Source organism: Erinaceus europaeus, chromosome 1 (assembly GCF_950295315.1).
Source record: "Erinaceus europaeus chromosome 1, mEriEur2.1, whole genome shotgun sequence".
NCBI classification, from domain to species: domain Eukaryota; kingdom Metazoa; phylum Chordata; class Mammalia; order Eulipotyphla; family Erinaceidae; genus Erinaceus; species Erinaceus europaeus.
In genome coordinates this window covers 47,977,923-48,000,442 of record NC_080162.1, presented here as the reverse complement: position 1 = coordinate 48,000,442, position 22,520 = coordinate 47,977,923, and the positions used below count along the sequence as shown (strand labels likewise).

The 22,520-nt window shown below is 41.3% G+C and overlaps 1 protein-coding gene across 1 annotated transcript in view; it reads right to left on the bottom strand.

The window, feature by feature from the left end:
- B4GALT5 (beta-1,4-galactosyltransferase 5) overlaps positions 1-22,520 on the bottom strand; it is a 99,548-nt gene that overhangs the window by 30,107 nt on the left and 46,921 nt on the right. The gene's annotated exons all lie outside the window — the stretch shown is intronic.

Below are 22,520 nucleotides of genomic sequence, written 5' to 3'. Positions count from 1 at the left end.
AGTGCTCAAGGCCACCCAACTCAGCCCCAAAGTCTGAAGGAAAAACCATGGGGAAAGAGGAATGCACAGTCCAGGAGTTAGAACACAATCTCAACAGATGACTATCCAGGCTAAGTGAACAATCGTAATCATTTCAGGAGTGATCTCCACTTGGGTTTTCTTGAAAAGTCTCTATGACACTAAATTAGGAGATCACAAACACATGAGAATATAATTTCTATAGTTCACTGTCACATACAATGCCATCTATTGTGTGTGTGTGATATTTATTTATTTGGACAGTCAGAAAGATACATGCAGTACTACTCCCTCCACTGCTTCTGAAACTTCCCTTCACCCCCAGGTGGGAAGCCAGGGCTTGAACCCTGGTCCTAGAGCACTATAACATGTGCACCCATGCCATCTGTTTTCAAAGCTGAAAAACACAGCTTCTTTCACCAGCCATTCTTATCAACTCACTTTCCCCATATCATTGTAAGAGGCGGGTGGCTGTCTTATAGGAGTAGCACATTTACACATCTCAACTCCCAAGTGTGCCAGGGATCATCTGAATGGTTGACTGGACCTCCAGCCAGGCCCCAGTCAGGCCAAGACTATGACCAGGACCTGGGACTCCTGCAAACTCAATTTATTCAGCCTCGAGCTATCCATTCTGGCTTTTTGACAAGACATGTTTTGTTGACACAGTTTCCTCATTATTATCATAGTGGCTTACACATAATGGGGAGTAAATAGAGACTAAATGGATAAAGCTCAGAAGTCAATTTACTTTTCATGTTATTTTATTTGGTATTTATATTGGTTATGGGGGTAGGGGTGTGAGCAAAGCAACTGGCATAGCTCTCAATGTTGAAAATCCAGGCGACCAACATTAAATAGGAACCAAACACCTTTCAAAAGATTTCAGATCATCCTGTCAGCCAAGGTATATCCCCAACCATAATATTTTGGGCTGCCAGAAAAGTCATAAAGCATTTTTGCATCATGTCATGATTGTCCTGACAACCCAAGAGTAAAACAGTTGACATTCAAAATATTTTAGAAAGGAAGTAACATTTTCAAATTAGGTCTTGCACTGATTGGAAGGCAACCACATGCTTAACTTCTGGCATTATCAAACACAGTATTCATTCTCTGCAGCTAGAAAAAGATAAGCTTCAGATAGCTTCAAATCCTTTGTTTAAAAAAAAAAAAAGTAACTCTGAAGTCTCTAAAAACATGTTTATACGAAATTTTCTATCTCTAGGAGATAGCATGGTAACTAGTTATATAAGGTAGACAGTTGATTATAAATCTGTTAAACATACAATTTATGCTTCATCTAATAGAAGTTTCTTTTTTGTTTTAAAGATTTGCTATATTTATTTTTGAGAAAGAGAAAGAGAGGGAGGGAAGGGGGGTTAGATAGCATAATGTTTATGCAAATAAACCCTCATGATTGAGGCCTCAAAGCCCCCAATTCAATCCCCCCCATCACCATCACTATAAACCAGAACTGAACAGTGCTCTGTAAAATAAAATATAATAATAATAATAATGAGGGGGGGAGAGAGAGCGAGCACGCGCAAAGCACCACTCAGGTGCCAGGAATTGAAATGGCAACCTCTGAGGTCTCTGGCATAAAAGTCTGATATACTGCTATTCTCTCTCTCTGACTGGAATGTTGTTGTAGCTTATTTTTTGTTTATTTGTTTGTTTTTTAACAAGAGTACCATTCAACTCTGGTTATTTATGGTGCCGAAGATCAAACCTGAGACCTATCATAGGACTGGTTTTCTGCTCATCTCCTTAACCCTTCAATACCAAACCTCTAATGTGAAGTGTTTATTATTTGGGCTAATATATATATTTTATATATTGTTTGTGCACACAGTCCTGAAACCATCCTCCCAACCCCCATGTTCCACCAGTACCCTTTGTGATAAACCAGTGATCTAGTACATAAATAGGTTTCCTGAGTTCTGTGAGTCATTGTAGCAAATTAAAACAGAGGAGGGAATGCCAGAATATAGCTCACCCACAAGAATGTACAATTTATTGTGTATGTGAGGCCTTGGGTTTGAGTCCCAGCGTCACATGGGAGCCCCATGGGCAGCACTCTATGATGGTTAGAGCAGTGCTGCAAGATATCTCTTCAAAAACACAGAATGGAAAACTTGGCTGGGGAAGCCACTCACATATGTTTACTCCCCAGTACTACCTAAAATATGGAGATGGTTTCTGAGGAACCTCCAATCTGCAGCCAGTGGATCAGAAACATAATTAACAGTGTGGGCTTATGCCTAGTTCCTAAAGTAAAAGAATGTTTTGGGAAACTTGAGTCTTAAGTCTAGGGAGGAGCCTGACAATATCTCTGGATAGTGTCAGAACTGTTAGTGTCTTCACAAACAGGTTGGAATCTAGGTTTTAGAAGATCCAAATTGAAACAGAAAAACAAGTATTTATTGAACTTTGAATATAAAGCTGTATGTTAGTCAATGCAAAAACACCAAAATCTTCTTTACTTTTTATCTTCAATGCTGTCTAGTCTCACCTTCAACACACCTTTTCTTAGCTTGCAGGACAACCCATAGATTCTAGATGCTTTTCCCTTCCAGTGGCCTGGAGAACTTTTAAAGTTCACTTCCGTGGTCCAGGAGGTGGTGCAGTGGTTAAGGCACTAGACTCTCAAGCATGAGGTCCTGAGTTCAATCCCTGGCAGCACATGTACCAGAGTGATGTCTGGTTCTTTCTCTCTCTCCCCTATCTTTCTCATAAATAAATAAATAAATAAATAAAATCTTTTTAAAAAAATAAATAAATAATAAAGTTCACTTCCTCCCCCTCACCTCTAAAGACTGTTTCAGAATGGGGCCCAAAACTTTGCACCTATACTAAAAATGGGTGGGCAGGTGGGCGGGATAGCATAATGGTTATGCAGAAAGACTTTGGTGCCTGAGGCTTTTAAGTCCCAAGTTCAATCATCAGCACCATGAGATGGAGCTGAGCAGTGCTCTGGAAATAAATTATAAATATACGTGACACCAAAGTGGTTGGTCTGAAGAACACAATTCCAGAGCCACTGTTCTAGAGAGCTTCAGCTCCACAGTAAATAATTGTGGATAACATATACTGAGCAGTTAATCACATAATCCCTTACTTCATTAGTCTCTAATAATTATCCTAAGAGGCTGATAATACTACACAATTTACCCTTAACTTTCAGGCTTCCAAGAGGTCAGCAGAGGGATGAATTTAAACCAGTGTACCTGTAGTTTTAACCACTAAGCTTTTAAGACTTCACTGATCTGTATTCTGGCTACAGCCTCTCTCACAAAGATTTCAAGAACCCACATGGTTTAAATGATTCTCTTAAGAAGATGGTGTTCAAATCTTAATCTCCTGCACAAAGCTGCCAGATGGATCTTTCTTAATTACAGATTTATTCACACTGCTCTTGCTCCAAAGCATTCTATGCCTCTCTTGCTTTTGTCCTTGGATTTCTGCCGATCTGCAATATTTCTGTTCTCTGTTCTACCATGCAAATCATAGTCATCATTCAAACCCTAGTTCACACACTTCTCCAGAAAGACTTTCTCAAACTTAAACACACATTTTTTTTTTCTTTCTTCCTTCCTTCCTTCCTCTCTCTCTCTCTTTCTTTCTAATGAAAGAGATACAGAGAGAAGGACAGAGAGCAACAGACTAGAGCACTGTTCAGCTCTGGCTTATGGTGCTGGGGATTGAATGTGGGACCTCAAAGCCTCAGGCATGAAAGGCTTTTGCAGAACCATTATGTCTCAGCCTTCAAACTTCCATGGTACTTTTTTTTCTTCCCTTTTTTGTTGACCTTGTTGTTTATTGTTATTGTTGCTTTTTTATTATTGTTGTTGTTGCTGCTGTCGTTATTGGATAGGACAGAGAGAAATCCAGAGGAGGGGGAAACAAAGGGGGAGAGAAAGATAGACACCTACAGACCCGCTTCACCACTTGCAAAGTGACTCCCCTGCAGGTGGGGAGCCGGGGACTCCAACCGGGATCCTTGCACTGGTACTTGCGCTTTACGCCATGTGTGCTTAACCTGCTGCAATACCGCTCAGACCGACCGACTGTCACAAATGTGGTGCTTGTTTATATTTTGTTTTAGTTTGCTGTCTCATGTATTAGTCTTGTCATTCAATAAATTTACTAAAACAATATTATTAATGCTTTTTCTGAGTATCCACAAAAACTAGCATAATGCTAAAAAAATTAAATTAAAGGATGGGGAAAAGAATTATCACCAAAAGAAAATAATGACAAAATCAGAAAGTAGGGTGTGGGAAGAATTTTTAAAAAACTCATAATGCCATCAAATGCTTCCATGGCACCCCAAAATGACATCTCCCAGGAATGTCTAACACATGAAACATTGGCATTTTCAAAATTGCTACTTCTGGCCTAGGGAAAACAGCATAATGACTATACAAATGACTTTCACGCCTGAGGCTCTGAGAACCTAGGTTTAATAACCTGTACCACCAGAAACTAGAGCTGAGCAATGCTCTGGAAAAGATAGACAGACAGACAGTAAAAGAATACTACTTTGGGTTGGGTTTGAATGTTGGCAAATCTGAGCAAGTCACAAATTACCGATTTCTATAAAGCTTGCTGGAGGCAAAATCCATTCATTATAAACTGTTGGAGACTTTGTTGCTGCTACATAGCCCTTCCCTGTTCTGTGCTCATGCAGTTGGTTATCTAGATCACACTGTAAGACCTTAGCAAATGTTCCTATAAAAAGTCTCATTGCTAAATTTAACCCATGGTTCTGGCTTAAACTACATCTGCATACACTTGTTGCTTTCAATCTAAACTATCTCATTTAAAAACTCGCAGCTGTAAGGAACTGATTTCATCTTCATTTACTCTTGCAGTCATGTACTTTAGAGGTCACGTGGTTAATGAAGGAAAAAGAGCAGGTGAAGTGTTCCACAATATTTTGTTTAACTGTGAAAGAGACAGAATGAGAGACTAGAGTACTCCTTGATTCTGGCATACGACAGTTTGGACCTGTGGCCTCTGGGACTTCAGGTATGCAAGTTCTGTGCTCCAACAGGCTGAGCTATCTCCCTGACCCTCCATAACATTTTTGACAAGTTTTACTTTGAAAAGCAGTGCTTTCCAGTAATACAGTTCTGAGAGAAAGATGAATAAGACTACACAAACAAGGCACAGACACAAAATATTGTAACAATGTAGTGTGATAAGTGCTTAAAAACAAACAAAAAAAACCCCCATGATCTATAAAGTCAAGCTAACAACTTTCATATTCTCATGAGAAATTGTACATATTATCAAGTCCTATTCTCTATGGTGAGACACCTCCTATGACCAACCATACCAACCATAATTCAGGTGAGAGATAAGATTTAAAAAAAAAAAGAGAGAAAGAAAGAAAGAAAGAAAGAAAGAAAGAAAGAAAGAAAGAAAGAAAGAAAGAAAGAAAGAAAACTGTGGTTTATACAGTTAGAAATTTCCACCCAGATACCAATGTTAACAGCCCTGGGTTATGGCTTTAACTGGAGTTTCCCAGAGCATAACAGCAGGTCTCCTGCCCTTCAGTCACCTTTTGGCAAAACAACAGAGTCCTTCTTCCACTTGCCCTTCACTGAAACAGGAAGTCATATTCCCAGCTTGGCATTAGAATTCCAGTCAGCCTCCATACTCTCATGAGTCAGGGAGCAGAACTTTCACTTGAACACACATTAATAAATGATTCTGACTCATACTAATTCCTCAAGATAATGAAATCTGACATTTCAGATTAAACGCAAAATAATTTGACACTATGAAACTAAAAGGGGGAAAAAAAAACAAAAACCATGAACCATGGGTGATACTTCAGCCGTATGTATGTCCACACTTTCAAAATAAAATAAGGGTTAGTGAGCAGAAAAGGAATACACAGAAGAAATTCAGAAGACTCGCCACTCTCTCTTCTTCTCCTATATAGGATATGGATATAAGAGACAGTAAAACAAACAAACAAACGTGTCACAGGAATGTTGAATTTCAAGCATGGCAACTTTTGTCATGCTAGAATATCTGTAAAACCTGTAATGCCTTTAAAAATTTTTATCACTTTGGGGAAGGGGGGTAATGGTTTACAGTACACTTTCACCCCAAACTTAGGTCCCTTTCCATCATTACACACTAGGACTTCCAAACCCCTCCCCCTCTTCCCTAGCTTTCCTTCCTCAGAGTCTTTTGTTTTGGTAAACACCAGACTACCTTGTTGAGCAACACTTTTTAAAAGCAAACTAACAAAAGAAGCCTGAAGAATAATTGATTCCTATCCCCCAAATCAGAAATTATCAAGTTTTCATTGTTCTGGATAACTGATGATCCACAAAGAATAAACCCCCTTATTCTGTTTTTCAAGAGACAGAGTGCTGGGGTGGTGCTCACTTGGATAGTGTGCAGCTTTGGCATGTGCACTAGGCAGGTTCAAGGCCAGCCCCCAGCACATTGAAGAAGTTTTGGTGCTGTGTCTCTTTCACTTTCTTTCAGCTTCTCTACCTTCTCTATCTTAACCTAAAATAAATAAATAAACAAATAAATAAATAAATAAATAAGATGGAGCCCTATCTAGAGCAATACATATATTGAGTCCTTATATACTGGTGCCTACTTGAGACTTGCGTTGTCTCCTTTCATCTTCAGAATGAACTGAAAATTATTATTAGCCTCATGTTATAAGAAACTGAGGAGTGGACAAGCAGCCTGACTATATTATAACATGCCTTTGTCTCCAGTGTCTAAGTGTTGACACACATGCTCTACCATGTCTCGTGCTGCCTATGCCTAAAAACTCCTGGCATCTTCAGCCACCTTTCCTACACTTTCTTACTGATTCCATCTGTCTGGGACTTCATTGTTGACTGGCTTCCAATATTTTACCTCAGTAGTGGTGGACATATAGAATGCTCATAATACAGAATAATGTACTCCAGAAATTGTACTGCTCTCAAAAGTGTGCGAAGCTTTAGTGAGAATTCTGAATTTTTATACTCAGATTTTCTTAAAATGGAGGATACTCACACTACAGACTGAGAGATATTAAAGTCTAATCTAAATGGCTGGGGAGATGTCATAGTGGTTATGCTGAAAGACCTTCATACCTGAAGCACCAATGAGTCCAGGCTCAAATTCCAGAAGCCACAGTTTATTAGTAAGTGCTGGGGGGAGGGGGGCACAATACTAAGTGAGTGCACAGTGCTAAGTGGAGGGGGGCACGATACTAAGTGGGTGCATAGTGACACATATTTAAGAAGAAAAACTAAAAAAAAAAAAATTAAGCCAAGTTTTTTTTTTTTAACACAATACGATTTACACCCTTGGTCTATCTAATTTAAATGTCCTGGCAACTGTGTGGCAATTTTCACACCAAAAAAGTGTTTAAAGATAACTCTGGGGTTGGGAGGGAATGATATTAAGAGAAAAGAATTACAAAAAAATTTTTGAGTAGAAGTCTTCATTTGATGAAAACTTTTGTTTTCCTCGATCTTCCAATTTGAGACAGAGAGCCTACCAAGGTATATTCTCCATCCTCTCATTATTATTCCCAGCTAGTAACAACAAAAGCCATGGTAAAAATTAGCAGTTATACAGTACCCTGTAAACATTCCCACCAACCCAAGAGTTTATTATTACCTGTTCAATTACTAAACTATACATGAAATAAGACATCAAAATGCTGCCTAAACAGATTAACCAGCTGAGTAGTCTATGGTAAGTAATCACTCAACTGATCTAAGCTTCAACTTTGTTCCCAAAACGAATTTGAATAGCTTGGTCAATTACCAACCTCCAGAAGCACACACCCACAAAAGAGGGGCTAGACAAACAAGGATGTTCAAATTTTCCACTAAATGAAGCCTCAATGAAGCCTAACAGTTAAAGGGAAAAAATCGTAACCTATTTTTCAGGTGTTACTGGTATTAAATGCCTTCTGTACTCTCTCTCTACCTCATCCTGGTGGAAAAAGTGCTAGAGACACAGACCAGCAGTGCAACAACACTGCTCTCTGGAGCTAACTACTGACAAAGGTTCTGCCCCCTCCTTGGGCCTGACCTGCCCCCATTATATCTCACCCCTTGTTGTTTCAACCTGGATGCTTTGGTCTCCAGCAGCTGTGGACACCATTCCTGAGTGAATGCTCTCTGGTGACAACTGCTCACTCTTATGTCTTAATGGCACTTTAATAGCATTTCCTGTTATCTTCCCACCCCCGTCACTGAAACTGTCTTGGCTCTTTCCCAACACACAAAAATTCCTATAAACCTGAGCACATTGTCTCTCAGAGAACGTGGCTGTAAGATCCCTAGCATAACAGGATGTGCCCTTTTTTAATCTACAGTGCCTGATAAATAGCAGGCACTGACCGCTATTTATTAATCATGAATTACAATCCTGCACACAGGATTTTGTTGTTGCCATGTGCAGAAAGTGCCTCACTTACTTATGCTGTGCTGTCTCATAAATCCATAAATGTGGCTTTTGCCAGACTTATAAAGATGAGCAAAAATGCAGTCAAAAACCTCAGTACCGGTGAGAGAGTACGTGGCCGTATTTATAAGAAGAGGTCATGTGACTGAAACAACCAGGCTTGCAGTCCACCTTGATTAAGAACTTTGATAGAAGTTTCCTGTCATCCACCCCAGGCTGTGGACTACCACTGATGAAGAGTTCTGATAGAGCCCAGTCTCAATGTGTAAGATAGGGCAGGAAGAAGTGGCTTTCTTGAGAAACCCCGCAAGCTTACAGGCACGCCTATAAATTCTTCCCAGCATTCAGCTGGCAGCTGGTCCTTCATTGTCTGCCCATCATCACCTCCCTTGGTGACTATTTCTTAACTGACTCTAATAAACAGTAACCTTTTCTATAATTTTTTCTGGTGTCTGCTAACTTATTTACTAAGTTCTTCCACTTCTCTGCTCACCATCACTGGCCCAAACTATACTATTTTACTGCCTCAGGCTGGTTTTTCTGCAACCACACAAACTCTGTAAGTGAGAAAAGTGGACTTTGCTGTTGTATGTGTGAACTGGTATAATCCTTTGGAAAAAAAAAAAAAAGATTTGCAAGTTCAACAAAGAACAATGAAAAAATATATATAGCACAAGGGACTAGGAAGTGGCTCAACAGATAGAATGTACATCTTACCAGGCATCAGGCCTAGGTCCCACTCAGGTGTGAAAGCACCAAGGGGACTGCGTGAACAGAGGAGCAGTGCTCTGGTATTGTACCCTCCAAAAACATAGAATAAAAACTGCATCTGTGGCTGGTGAGATAGCATTATGGCTATGCAAATGACTTTCATGCTTGAGGTTCTGAACTTCCAGGTTCAATTTCCAATGCCATCACAGACCAGAACTGAGCAGGGCTCTGGCAAAAAAGAGAAAAGAAGAAAAGATCTGGATCTGGATCTGAAGGTGGTTCAGTGGTATCGCACAAGTGTGTGTGTGTGTGTGTGTGTGTGTGTGTGTGTGTGTGTGTGTGTGTGCACGCGCGCAGCATGCATGCATACAGACAATAAATGTGTAAATTTTTTATTTAATTATTTCTGAAAGGAAAATACTGGGGAATAACTTAAAAATCAACAAAATAAATTAACTGTGAGGGGCCAGGTGGGTGATACACCTGGCTAAGCACACTTAACAATGCGCAATGACCTGGGTTCAAGTCCTCAGTCCCCACCTGCAGGAAGGAAGATTCCCAAGTGGTTAAAAGTAGTGCTGCAGAGAGAGAGACAGAGAGATTGAGATTCTCCCCCTTTGTATCCACCGTCCCCCCAATTTCTCTCTCTCCAGTTTTTTTGTTGTTGTTTTTTTTGACCAGAACACTGCTCAGCTCTGGTTTATGAGGGTGCTGGGAATTGAACCTGGGACTATGAAGCCTCAGGCCTGAGAATCTGTTTGCATAACCATTATGCTATCTCCCCACACCCAAGTATTGGCCTCTTAAGCATGACATCCTGAGTTCAATTCCAGGCAGCACATGTACCAGAATGGTGTCTGGTTTTTTCTCTCTCCTCCTACTTTCTCATTAATAAATAAATAAACCTTTAAAAAAATAAATAAAGATTCACTTCACTGTTTAAATCAAATGAAATTTTATCTAAGAGAAAAACACCTAGACAGCCGCCAGAAGCCAGAGCACCACTTCTTCTTCTTCTTCTAGCGTTTGCCCTTCTTCCGTAGCCAGTCAACAGCGTCAGGTTGAGCCTGATGTAAAGTTTCGAGACCTCCTTTGAATCTGGAGAGGTGGCAGTCGTTGACTATGTGGGTCACAGTCTGTCTGTAGCCGCAGGGGCAGTTCGGGTCGTCTCTGGCTCCCCAGCGATGGAACATAGCGGCGCACTGGCCATGGCCTGTTCGATAGCGATTGAGCACCACTCAGGCATACAAAGAGCTAGGAGTCAAGCTGAGAGCCTCAGGCATTCAAGGCCTGCACTCTACCAGTTGAACTAATCTCTAGTCCAGCCTTAGCCCAGAGTTTCTAAGAACCAGCAAAGATCTACAGAAGCCAAAAATGCATGTACTGATAAAGGGTTCTCATTGTCTGTCTATTAGGAGTCAGAGTATAACTATACTATACAAACAACAGACATTGACGGGAAGGCTAAGAAATCCCTCCTAGGGAGGTAGCTCATGCAGTAGAATGTCAGGGCCCCAGGGTTCGAGTGCAGACACCACATGGGCCATACTGGGGAAAGCTTCACAGTAGGTGGAGTGATGCTGTGATGTCTCTCCCCCTCTGAAATTAAAAAAAAAAAAATTTAAAAAGTGTATTTGGAGCAGTGTAATTGTGTGAGTGAAACCAGCACTACATGCACAAACCCACAAAAGAAACCCCTCATAAAAACTTCCTTCTAAGGGAAAAATGGCGGTGTGGGGGTGGGGGGTTTCTTGGCCTAGGGAGGCCAACAATACTGATTTTAGTCCTGTCCCTGACAGGCTCAGTGATCGTCACTGGAATTCTGCTGCCTCATCCATCTGTCCCCGGCATCACTGAGCTAGATATAATATTCTCTAGTCTCCTCAACCAAGTCCTAACCACTATCACTGAAACACTCTGCAAGTAACAACCAAACTGCTTCTGTACTACAAATTTTTCATGCAGTATCTATTTCATACCCATGAACGTATTTCAGGAACACTACCAAAGGACCTGTTCATGGCTTTTGTTTTCATTTTTTTAAAATAGTGGTCATAGGAACCACTGTACATGCTACCATGTTAAAAGACATGGGTTCAAGCCCCCCCAGTCCACACCTATAGGGGGGGAGCTTCATGATCAGTGAAGCAGTGCCGCAGGTCTCTCTCTGCCTGCCCCTCTCCCTCTCTCTTCCCATCTCAATCTTAATTTCCTTATCAAAACATTTTACAAATTAAATAAAGTCTTCTAGTAAGAATAACACTGGCCATAGATTTTTTGAAGAGAAAAAAAAAAAAAAAAACTGAGCTTTTTGCCTTAATAACCACCTCTTTTTGCTTGCTCCAGATCTACATATAATTTTCTTAGTCCTGAACCATTCTACCTTTGCCTACCCACCAAATAGTGTATAACTGCTCTAAAACTTCTGATAATTCCAGTAATAACTGCACCAAGCAAGTCTGCTCTAGCTAACCCACAATCCAAGAGCATTCTTCTACAGACAGTTCTCTGGTTGCCTGACTGAACCTCTTGTGGAAAGATTATTCTCCGTGTCCTGTAGGGATAATATTATAATCATATTATCCATAGTCTGCAAGACTGTAACAGACTAATAAGCCTATTTATACTCTTTGGGAATTTAAGTATTTCCAGAATGTAACATTCCAACTGATAGGAACACCCAAATTATCAAATAAATGAAATCAGAGCCATGATTTACACAAGAAGGCAAAAATGACTAGAGCAAACACTTGGCCATATCTTGACTCTGAAGCATACATATTGCAAAGCAGAGTTTTCCCATAGCCCTTTGTGGCTATGAAACCCTTCCTTCTTAAAGACTAGCTAGACTATCATTAGCAAATATCAAACCGTAGTCATAGACTCCACGTGTAAGTCAGGGTTTTTTCTGCTACTTATGATATGGCTTTTTCTTTTACTTTATCCAGAAGGGTCAGACATTTCTTTCTTTAGCTAAGTGATGCTTAAACATTAAAACCAACAAATGCATGTTTCCATGGACCGACCAAGTCCAGGGAAACAGAAAAGCCAACCGATTCTACAGGGGAATGTCAGAAAGCTTAATCTGTGGTCAAGACTTGCAAAACTACTCTGGGACATTAGAAACAAACTCTTCCCAGAGATGACTTGGTTGTAAAAAGGGAAAACATGCATTTGAAATGGTGGCCCTGAAGAACAGGGCTTCCTGAAGGAACAGTGATCTGAGGCTGATAAAATGGGATAGGCAAAAGTTAACTCTCCCTGTTTGCAGGAACAGGCAGCACACTGAAACAGAGCTGGCTAACAAATGGACACAACAAGGGCTTCATGCCCTGTTTCTGCTATGTCTAGGGTCCTTCAGAATAAGAAGATGTCTAGGGTCCTTCAGAATAAGAAGATGTGTAGAAGGTTTTAATGTTTTAAGAGGAAATTCAGAGAAAGTCCATCAATGTCCAGAAATGTCCATCATGATCCAGGAGAGGTTGGAAGAGTGCATAGCCTCAGACCCCCATCTTGTTTGTGCCAACCCACATTTTGGTTAGTCAGTCCCAATTCTACCAGTATACTTGCTTGAAGGAGAACAGTGAGGGAAACAGATTTGAGTAGGAGTTCCTGTTTCCACTGCCAGTTCTAAATGGCAATAAAGATCCTTCCCCTTTGCTGCAAAAGATGCTATCATGGTGTTTATATGCTGTGGCACCAAGCAGGCTTCACATATACAATGGAGAGGTAAGGCAGGCGCCACTCAACCAAAGGATCAAACTGGACAACACTAACACTGCAACATGCTGACATTCTCTTCAGGGGATTCTTGCCAAGCAGTCTTAACCTTGAGGTCTAATCAATATTTATACCCATCTACTAGTTTACAAAAATACACTGGGTTTGGGGGCCAGGCGATGGCGTATCCAGTTAAACACACATACCACCATGCGCAAAGATCTGGGTTCAAGCATCCGCCCCCTACCTGCTGGCAGGATGCTTTACAACTGGTGAAGCAGGTCTGCAGGTATCTATCTTCCTCTCTCCAACTCTATTTCCCTTTACCTCTCAATTTATCTCTGATCTGTTAAGTAAAAGTAAAAAATAAATAGGAAAAAATTGTCGCCAGGAGCCTGGGCTTCATAGTGCCAAGCCCAAGCACCAGCCAGCATTAACCCTAGTGGGGGGGGGGGGGGCAAAAAAACAGAGCTTTAGAAACTCATCAAACTGATACCGGCAACTCTAGAATACAGGGCATGAGACAACTGAGCTTGACTCTTCACAAAGCTACTATAATAAAGGTGAGGTGGCCACTGTAAATAGCATTGAGCATTGCTGCAGAACTTTTACTGCAGACTAGTTATTAGAAGATCTTAAGAAAATATCATTGCTAACATGATGCCAGCCGGAATCCCTGGGCAGACGACCCTACCAATGTGTCCTGGAGCCCCACTTCCTCAGAACCCCACCCCACTAGGGAAAGAGAGAGACAGGCTGGGAATATGGATCGAGCTGCGAACGCCCATGTTCAGTGGAGAAGCAATTACAGAAGCCAGACCTTCCACCTTCTGCACCCCATAATGACCCTGAGTCCATACTCCCAGAGGGATTAAGAACAGGAAAGCTATCAGGGGAAGGGTTCTGGTGGTGGGAATTGTGTGGAATTGTACCCCTCTTATCCTATGGTTTCTATCAGTGTTTGCTTTTTATAAATAAAAATTAAAAAAAAAAAGAAAATATCATTAATTTTCATGGCTTCAATAACATTATCTAGTTACTTTGCCATGGGCATGACAAAGGATCAAGTCTGGTCCCTACTGCAATGAAGAAATCTCTCTCTCTCAATCTTTCTGTCCAAAGGTTAAACACAATAATAAAATAAAAATAAAATGAGAGAGAGAGATATGCTTAAGTAGTTAGGTTAAGTGTCTTGATATCCATCAATATTATTTAATTTCACCTGTTTGGGGAAAACAAGGGAAATGGGGCAAAATGTATTAACTGTTGATTCCAGGTAGAGGGTCATGGGTTCAGTATGTTATTCTTTTGATCTTTAATAAAACAGTGGAGAGAATTTTGATTGTGGATGTATCTAAACTGGCAAGGAAACCTAAAATACTCTAATACTCTACTAATCCTAAGAATCCTGTTGGTAGATCAAAACTTGTAATACAGACTAGGACTGCAGCACAGCAGTAGAAGAGCACACACATGCATTAAGTAAATAAATAAAGGGAGTTAATATCCTGGTAATGTTCACACAGATGTTTAAATATCTATTAGCAAATCCAAGCCAGAAAATTATTATTTTTTTAAGATTTATTTGTTAATGGCGGTGGGGGGGGGGGGGGGACCAGAGTATTACTCTGGAACATGTAATGCAAGAGATCAAACTCAGAACCTCTTGCTTGAAAATATAACACTATGTACTGCATCATCTCTTGGGCACCACAGAACAAAACCACTGCATTATTCTGTTCTTAGAACCAAGAAATGAATTCATTCTTTACATATAACTTCATAGGAGGAGCGAAGAGAAGTTAAAAATAATACTTCCTGTTGCTCTCTTAATATTTGAATGGTTTTCTACCACTGTCAAGGTGAAGTCCAAATTCCTCATAATTAGCATGACTTAAAAGAGACCATAAAACCTGACCCTCTCTCTGCAATGTCAGATCTGGCCTCTCCCCAACTCCAGTCACAATGGGCATAGCAATTACCTAGAAGCAGCCAAGATCCCAGACAATGCTGTTCCCATTGCCCAGAATTTAAAAACACAAAGTCATGGGAGTCAGGCGGTAGCGCAGTGGGTTAAGCGCAGGTGGCGCCAAGCACAAGGGCCGGCGTAAGGATCTTGGTGTAAGGATCTCGGTTCCCACCTTCAGGGAAGTCGCTTCACAGGCGGTGAAGCAGGTCTGCAGGTGTCTGTCTTTCTCTCCTCCTCTCTGTCTTCCCTTCCTCTCTCCATTTCTCTCTGTTGTGTCCAACAATGACAACAATAATAACTACAACAATAAAACAACAAGGGCAACAAAAGGGAATAAATATTTTTTTTAAAAAGGGCAACAAAAGGGAAAATAAATAAATAAATATTAAAAAACACACACAGTCCAAGATTTACACGTTGAAAATTTCCTAGAAAAACTCATCTATCATAAACAAAAAATCTGAACTCAGGATGGAAAAGGGATAGGGTAGGCATGGGGGGGGAGTCCAGTGAATACCAGATGCAGCTGTGCCTCCCCTTCCGTTTACATGCAGCATGGCTTGGATTGGCTTGTCTGTGGCTCTCTTCAATTACATGTGTACATTCATCAAAAGAAAAAAAGACTAGTTTCTAAGACTGGCCATGCTGTCAGACAATTGCCACATACACACCACACACACACACACACACACACACACACACTGCCAGACCTTCCACCTTCTGCACTCAATAATGATCCTGGGTCCATATTCCCAGTGGGATAAAGAACAGGAAAGCTATCGAGAGAGGGGATGGGATACAGAGTTCTGGTGGTGGGAATTGTACCGCTCTTATCTTGTCAGTGTTTCCATTTTATAAATACACTAAAAATAAAAAAGAAGAAGAATTAAAACTCAGTGGGCCAGGTAGTAATCACACAAATTACCCTGCACAAGGACCCTGGTTTGCAGGACTGGTCCCCACCTGCAGGGGGGGGAAACTTCACAAGTGGTGGAGCAGGATGAAAGTGTCTCTCCCTCACTCTCTCACCCTATTTCTCTCTGTCTCTATCATGATTTTTTTTTTTTTAAGGAGAGAATGGCCTCTGGAAGCAGTGAATTTGTAGTATAGGCCTCACTAATAATGAGAGAGAGAGAGAGAGGGGAACACATCTCAGGGATCAGCAAAAAGCTCACATGAGTAGTGTACTGCTGTCTTGCCAGGTGCATGATGATCCAGGTTGAGTCTGGCCCCCACCACATAGAACAAGGCTTTAGTGCTGTGGTTTGCTCCCCCCCTCTCTGCTTCCCTGTCTCTATCTGAAAACAGTTAAGCTAGAAATGAGGCTCCAAGCTGACCAAAAGAAAAATGAAAAAAAAAAAAAAAGTATTAAAATTCAGTAAAGACTTTAAAATAATGACCCTGCGTTGAGGAGACAGTAAAAAGGTTATGCAAAAAGATTTTTATACCTGAGGCACCAAAGGTCCCAGGTTCAACCCCCAGCACCACCATAAGCCACAGCTGAGCAGTGCTCTGGCATAAAATAAAAAAAAATAACAGATATTGACCCTTTGTTTTCAACCATACAGTGTTGGAATGTCACAAAAATTAAATTAGGTTGCTTGGTAATAGATTCAGTATTTTATTTTTAAATACTAACAAGCCTGCCAGAGGGAGTAAGTTTATCAAGGGATAAGAATCCTAGCAGAGCTCCTAGTTCACTCAGAGGCCAATTAGCATTCCCCATTACACCCAACAAGAAGCTCCCTAGATGATCAAAGGTGCTTATGACCCCATGGGTTTGTGAGCAGATGCCTCTGGCGAGTAGCCTATTACAAACAAAGCACCAAGGGTTCAGTTCAGTGTACAGGGCAGCAAGAAACCTGGACTATTATAATCACCTGAGCAAATTCTGTGTATTTGCATTTTGTTTTATTTCTTCTGTTGTCTGAGGATCCAAACCCTAATCTGATTTTGAGTCTTCTCACCTTGGTTTTCCTTTCTCACAGTTATTTTTAAAATCAGCAAATGCCTAACATTTGTAAACGTCAGTAGCCATCTGTACTTCTCACAATTATATCACTGTTAAAAAGGAGCAAACTTTTCAGCTCTAGACTTTACTTCAAAAATCTGGCAAATCATTAAAGAGGTGAGTGACTTCATCCTTAGAGCAAGGTCACTGTAGTTATTATAAAACTACTGTAAAATAAAGCTAACTCTTGAACTCAAAACATAGGAACTCCCTGAGTCTTCAGGTTAGACTTGTATGGATTAATATTGCCTCTTCTCCCAGCTCCAATCCCAAAGCTTGGTATTTCTGATCTTTGCTTATAAAATCACTCAGTTCACTGAGGTGACTGGTAATTTAAAAAAAAAAAAAAAAAATCTTTTAATTTGATAGAACTGACAGAAATTGAGAGGGTAGGAATGTAGAGAGGGAGAAACAAAAAGGCACCTGCAGCACTGCTTTCCCACTCATGAAGCTTCCCTCCGGCACATGGGGGCTGCGGTCCTGAACCCAGGTCCTTGTACACAGTCACATGTGCACTCAAGGCAGATGCGCCACTGCCTGGCCTCAACTAGTAATTTAAGGGATAAAAATATTGCCACATAAAAAGTGTTGTTGTTTTAAGTGCTACAGGAAAACTGTGAACTATTTAGGAATAAAAGAAAATTTCTAAAAAGGGGGAGGACATGCAATTATAACCTTTTACACAAACTACCTGTCTAAATGAATCCACTAAACACAATACACTCAAGAAAATGATGCTCACAGCAGGACAATACTGAATAGTCTTATTAGATTATTCTACATTTGTGCTAAATGGCTTTGTGCTGGAAGCAGCAGTAAAAGCAGAGATGAAGTTAAGCTGCTGAGAACTGTACTGACCTTGTGAGGGAAAGATGAGTAAGTGAGAATCTTCCAAATCCAGTTCAAATGTACAAGCTAAATAATCTCTTTAAAAAAAGAAAAAAAGGAAGGAAAAAAGGAGGCGGAGTGATAGCCCAGCGGGTTAAGCGCACATGGCGGGAAGCTCAAGGACTGGTGAAAGGATTCCAGTTTGAGCCCCCAGCTCCCCAGCTACAGGGGGGGTCGCTTCACAAGCAGTGAAGCAGGTCTGCAAGTGTCCCTTTCCCCCTCTCTGTCTTGCCCATCTCTCTTAAGTTCTCTCTGTCTTAGCCAACAATATCAACAACATTGGCCACAACAAGGGCAACAAAATGGGGAAAATGGCCTCCAGGAGCAGTGGATTCGTAGTGCAGGCAGTGATAACCCTGGAGGCAAAAAAAAAAAAAAAGAAAGAAAGAAAGAAAAAGAAGAAGTCTGGTTGCTCTTACAGGCAACACTGTTTGCACTTGGCAGCTGTGTGGTGGCTGTGAAATCAGTGAAGACCTCACGCACGGTACAAGGATTAATACGGGTGCTTACGACCTATTTAGTAGAAAGCTGGCTCGCTGAAAGGAAAAGTGGCACAGCCACAAAGGAAGCAGTGAGTGGCCTGTCCTGGCCCATCCTGGAGGAAGGAGAAATGCAGGGTAATGGGCTCCATGCTCTATGAGCAGGGTTAAATGGCATTCATATGCTGGGATCAACATGACTAGAACCTGGAGCTTTCTGCTGAGTAATGATGGGAAGTTGTCCTGAGAACCAGAGAATTATCTCTGTATTCCTCTACCTACACGAAGGCATAACCACTCCAAAATGACGGGATTGGGACATGCCAATAACACCCTGTGAGGTATGAACCCATCTTTAAATGTCCTTATAACTTAACTGACTTCTTCATTCCCTTGGGAGCATTTCTACAGTCTTGTCAGAAGAAACTTACTGTATTAGCCAGAAAATTCTACAGTTTTCAAGTGGCACCTGGTGAACACCTGCTAGAAAGGAAACCACCACGGACTTCAAGATGGTCATGACCACACCTCCCATCATGGAACAAGATTCACATTCAACTGAAATCAAGCCCTTTATTGAGTGTGAGAACTCCTTGCCAAAAGTCTGACACTGCAACACCACAGAGGTCAAGTATGATGCTGGAAACTTAGTTTCCATCCCCTTAACACTACACCATCATCCCCCCTTATTTTGTTCTCCTGTATCCCCACTCCCCACTCCCTTTTTTTCTACTCCTGTATCCCCAAAACAGTATTTCAAAGACAACACTGTTCCTTTTCTTTTGGTTGTGGCCAGGGCTTTACCTCAGACAGCAAGAGAGAAGAAAGGGCGGGGGGGGGGGGGGGGGTTACCTGATTAGGCATAAAAGTTTACTACCCACAAGACCTGGGCTCAAGCCCCCAGTCCCCACCTGCAGGACAATGGGGGCTTCATAAAAAGTGAAGCATTGCTGCAGATGTCTTTCTTCCTCATCTCTTCCACCCTCATCAATGTCTCTGTTTCTATCAAAAAGAAAAAGGGAAAGGAAAAATGTGAACTACCTGCATAAAGAAAGAGTGGAAACTGCTTTTTAAATTATACAGCTATGAAGAGGACCAGCAGGCAGCTTACGCTGATAGTGTGTGCAATTTTACCATGTAAGAGGACCTGGGTTTGAGTCCCCAGCCACCACGTACCATGCAAAAGGGAAGCTTCATGAGAGGTAGAGCAGTACCGTAGTGTCCTCCCTTCTTTTTTTTTCTGTCTCTCTCCCTCACTATCTGGAAAGGAGGGGAGTGAATAATAAAAAAAAAAAAGAAGAAGAACAGACAGTCTGCTGGGAGCAGTGGAATTATGCAGGTATGAAGTCTCAGGTATGTTCCGGTATGTAGTTAGTGGGGAAAGAGCCTGGAGAATACCTGAGGCAGTCAGATGCTTTTTTTTAAAAATATTTACTTATATATTTATTCCCTTTTGTTGTCCTTGTTTTTTTATTGTTGTAATTATTATTCTTTTTGTTACTGATGTCATCATTGTTGGAGAAATGGAGAGAAGAGGGTAAGACAGAGGGGGAGAGAAAGACACCTGCAGACCTGCTTCATCGCCTGTGAAGCAACTTGTCCCTGCAGGTGGGGAGCCGGGGGCTCGAACCCGGACTCTTATGCCAGTCCTTGCGCTTCGTACCACGTGCACTTAACCCGCAGCACTACCACCCAACTCCTGATGTTGTTTTTCTTATTTGAAAAACGAAGGCTAAAGATGGACCTGGAAAAAAAAACTCTACAGTTGAGGGGCAAGGGTAGATAGCATAATGGTTATGCAAACAGACTTTAATGCTTGAGGCTCCACAGTCCTAGGTTCAGTCCCCTGCCACACCATAAACCAGAGCATAGCAGAGCTCTGATAAAGAAATAAGTAATCTATAGTCAATGGATAAAATCTACAGCTGAATGGATAAATGCAAATTAAATATAGCGAGAATACAACATAAAATAGGGTAACACTCTCTAAAAATACTGTTCTCAGGATTAAACCGGGGACCTCTGGGGCCTCAGATATGAAAGTTCATTGCTATACTGATGGTGCTATGTCGCCAGGCTGTGAAGCACAAAATTTTAAATCATATGATAGCATGATGCTCTAAATGATACTTCTACCTTATGACACAAAACAGAAATAAAGAGACTTTATTTCTTCAGAACAAAGGAAAAATGGCAAAGTAGAAGTTCAAATGACATTGGAAGCGACCCTGGATCTCACCCTCTCCTGTTATGTGAATCAGATACAGCCTAGGGCTCCTGGGATAAATTAAAAGATAACAGTCAATTCAGTTACTTACTTCCCAGAGACTACCCAAGGAGGTCAAGGCAGAAACAGAACCAAACCTGGAACTCAAATAGAACTGAATGTGTGTCTTCACATTATCAGTAGTCCAGGACAAGTGGATCATAATTTGGCTAAATAAGAGATTGGGCCTGGGGGCCAGGCAGTGGCGCATCTGGTTAAGCGCGCACATTACAGTGTGCAAGGACTCAGGTTCAAGCCCCTGGTCCCCCCCTGCAGGGGGAAAGCTTCATGAGTGGTGAAGCAGGGCTGCAGGTGTCTCTCTGTCTCTCTATCTCCCCCTCCCCTCTCAATTTCTCTGTCTCTATTCAATAATAAATAAACAAAACATTTAAAAAAGAGAGAGATTAGGCCCTAGGGGGCCAGGCAATGGCACAGCCAGTAGACTGCTCATGCTTAAGAACCTGGGTTCAAGCCTCTGGTCCTCATCTGTGGGGAGGGGAGGTGGAACTTCACGGTCAGTGAAGGAGTGCTGCAGGTGTCTTTCTCCCTTTTAATGTTTCCCTTCCTTCTCAATTTCTGTTTCCATGAACAAAAAGGCTAAAAAATAATAAATTAGTGGGGCAGGAGTAAATAACATATGGTTATGCAAAGAGATGCTCATTCCTAAAGCTCTAAAGTCCCAGATTCAATCCCCCGCACCACCATAAGCCAGAGCTGATCAGTGTTCTGGTAAAATAATAATAATAAATTTGGTGTATTGCACCAAAGTAAAGGACTCTGGGGTGAGTGGGAGGGTTCAGGTCCTGAAACATGATTATCAAAAGACCTAGAGGGGTTGAATTGTTATGTGGGAAACTGAGAAGTATTATACGTGTATAAACAACTGTATTTTATTTTTTGTTACTGTATCTTACTGTTGACTATAAACCATTAATCCCAATTAAAAAATTAACAAATAAATAAATAAATGTAAAGGGGAGGCTGAGTGGCGAAGCACAGGTGTTACCATGTGCAAGCAATCAGGCTGAAAGCCCCTGGTCTCACCTGCAGGGGATGAAATTCACAACTGATGAAACAGTGCTGCAGGTGTCTCTCTTTCTCTCTCCCTCTCTATCGCAACTCTCCCCTCTGGATTTCTCTTTGGCTCTATCCAAAATAAATTTAAAAACAAAAATGTAAGAGAGAGAGATATTAGGCCCTTTCCTGAGTTACATCATATTCCAAGAATGCAGTACCTTCCTATTGTAGCCATAAACTAAGCACCAGTCTTACATCCTCTCAGTGGTGTGGGCATTGCCTTTGAAAGGCAAGGCTGATAAACAAGGTCATAAGGCCTTAAGGGAATTTTTTTTTAAAGTCTACCAAATGCCTGCTAGATAAAATACTTGATAAGATAATCACTGAGTCCTGGAAGCCACCTAGGAGCTCACTGGGTCTCTGGGAGGACATATCCTTCCCCAAAGAATCAAGAAACAAAAAAATTAAGGCCCTGGGCGAATGACGCCACCAATGTGTCCTAGAGCCCCGCTTCCTCAGAACCCCACCCTACTAGGGAGAGAGAGAGAGACAGACTGAGAGTATGGATAGACCTGCCAACACCCATGTTCAGTGGGGAAGCAATTACATAAGCCAGACCTTCCCCCTTCTGCACCCCATAATGAACCTGGGTCCATACTCCCAGAGGAATAAAGAGTAGGAAAGCTTTCAGGGAAGTGGATGGGATACAGAGTTCTGGTGGTAGAAATTGTACCCCTCTTATCCTATGTTTTTTTGTCAGCGTTTCCATTTTATAAACAAAAATTTTAAAAAAAAATTAAGGGCAGGTGAAATAGCTCACTTGGATAGTATGCCGCTTTGCCACGTGTGTGACCCAGGTTCAGCCTGCCCCACCGTACTGAAGAGTCAGAGCTATAATCTTTTGCTCTCTTTCTCGAAAAAATAATAAGAAAGGTTGTCTACATTCAATGAAATAGAGGCTAGGGAGATAGCACAGCAGTTATACAAAAG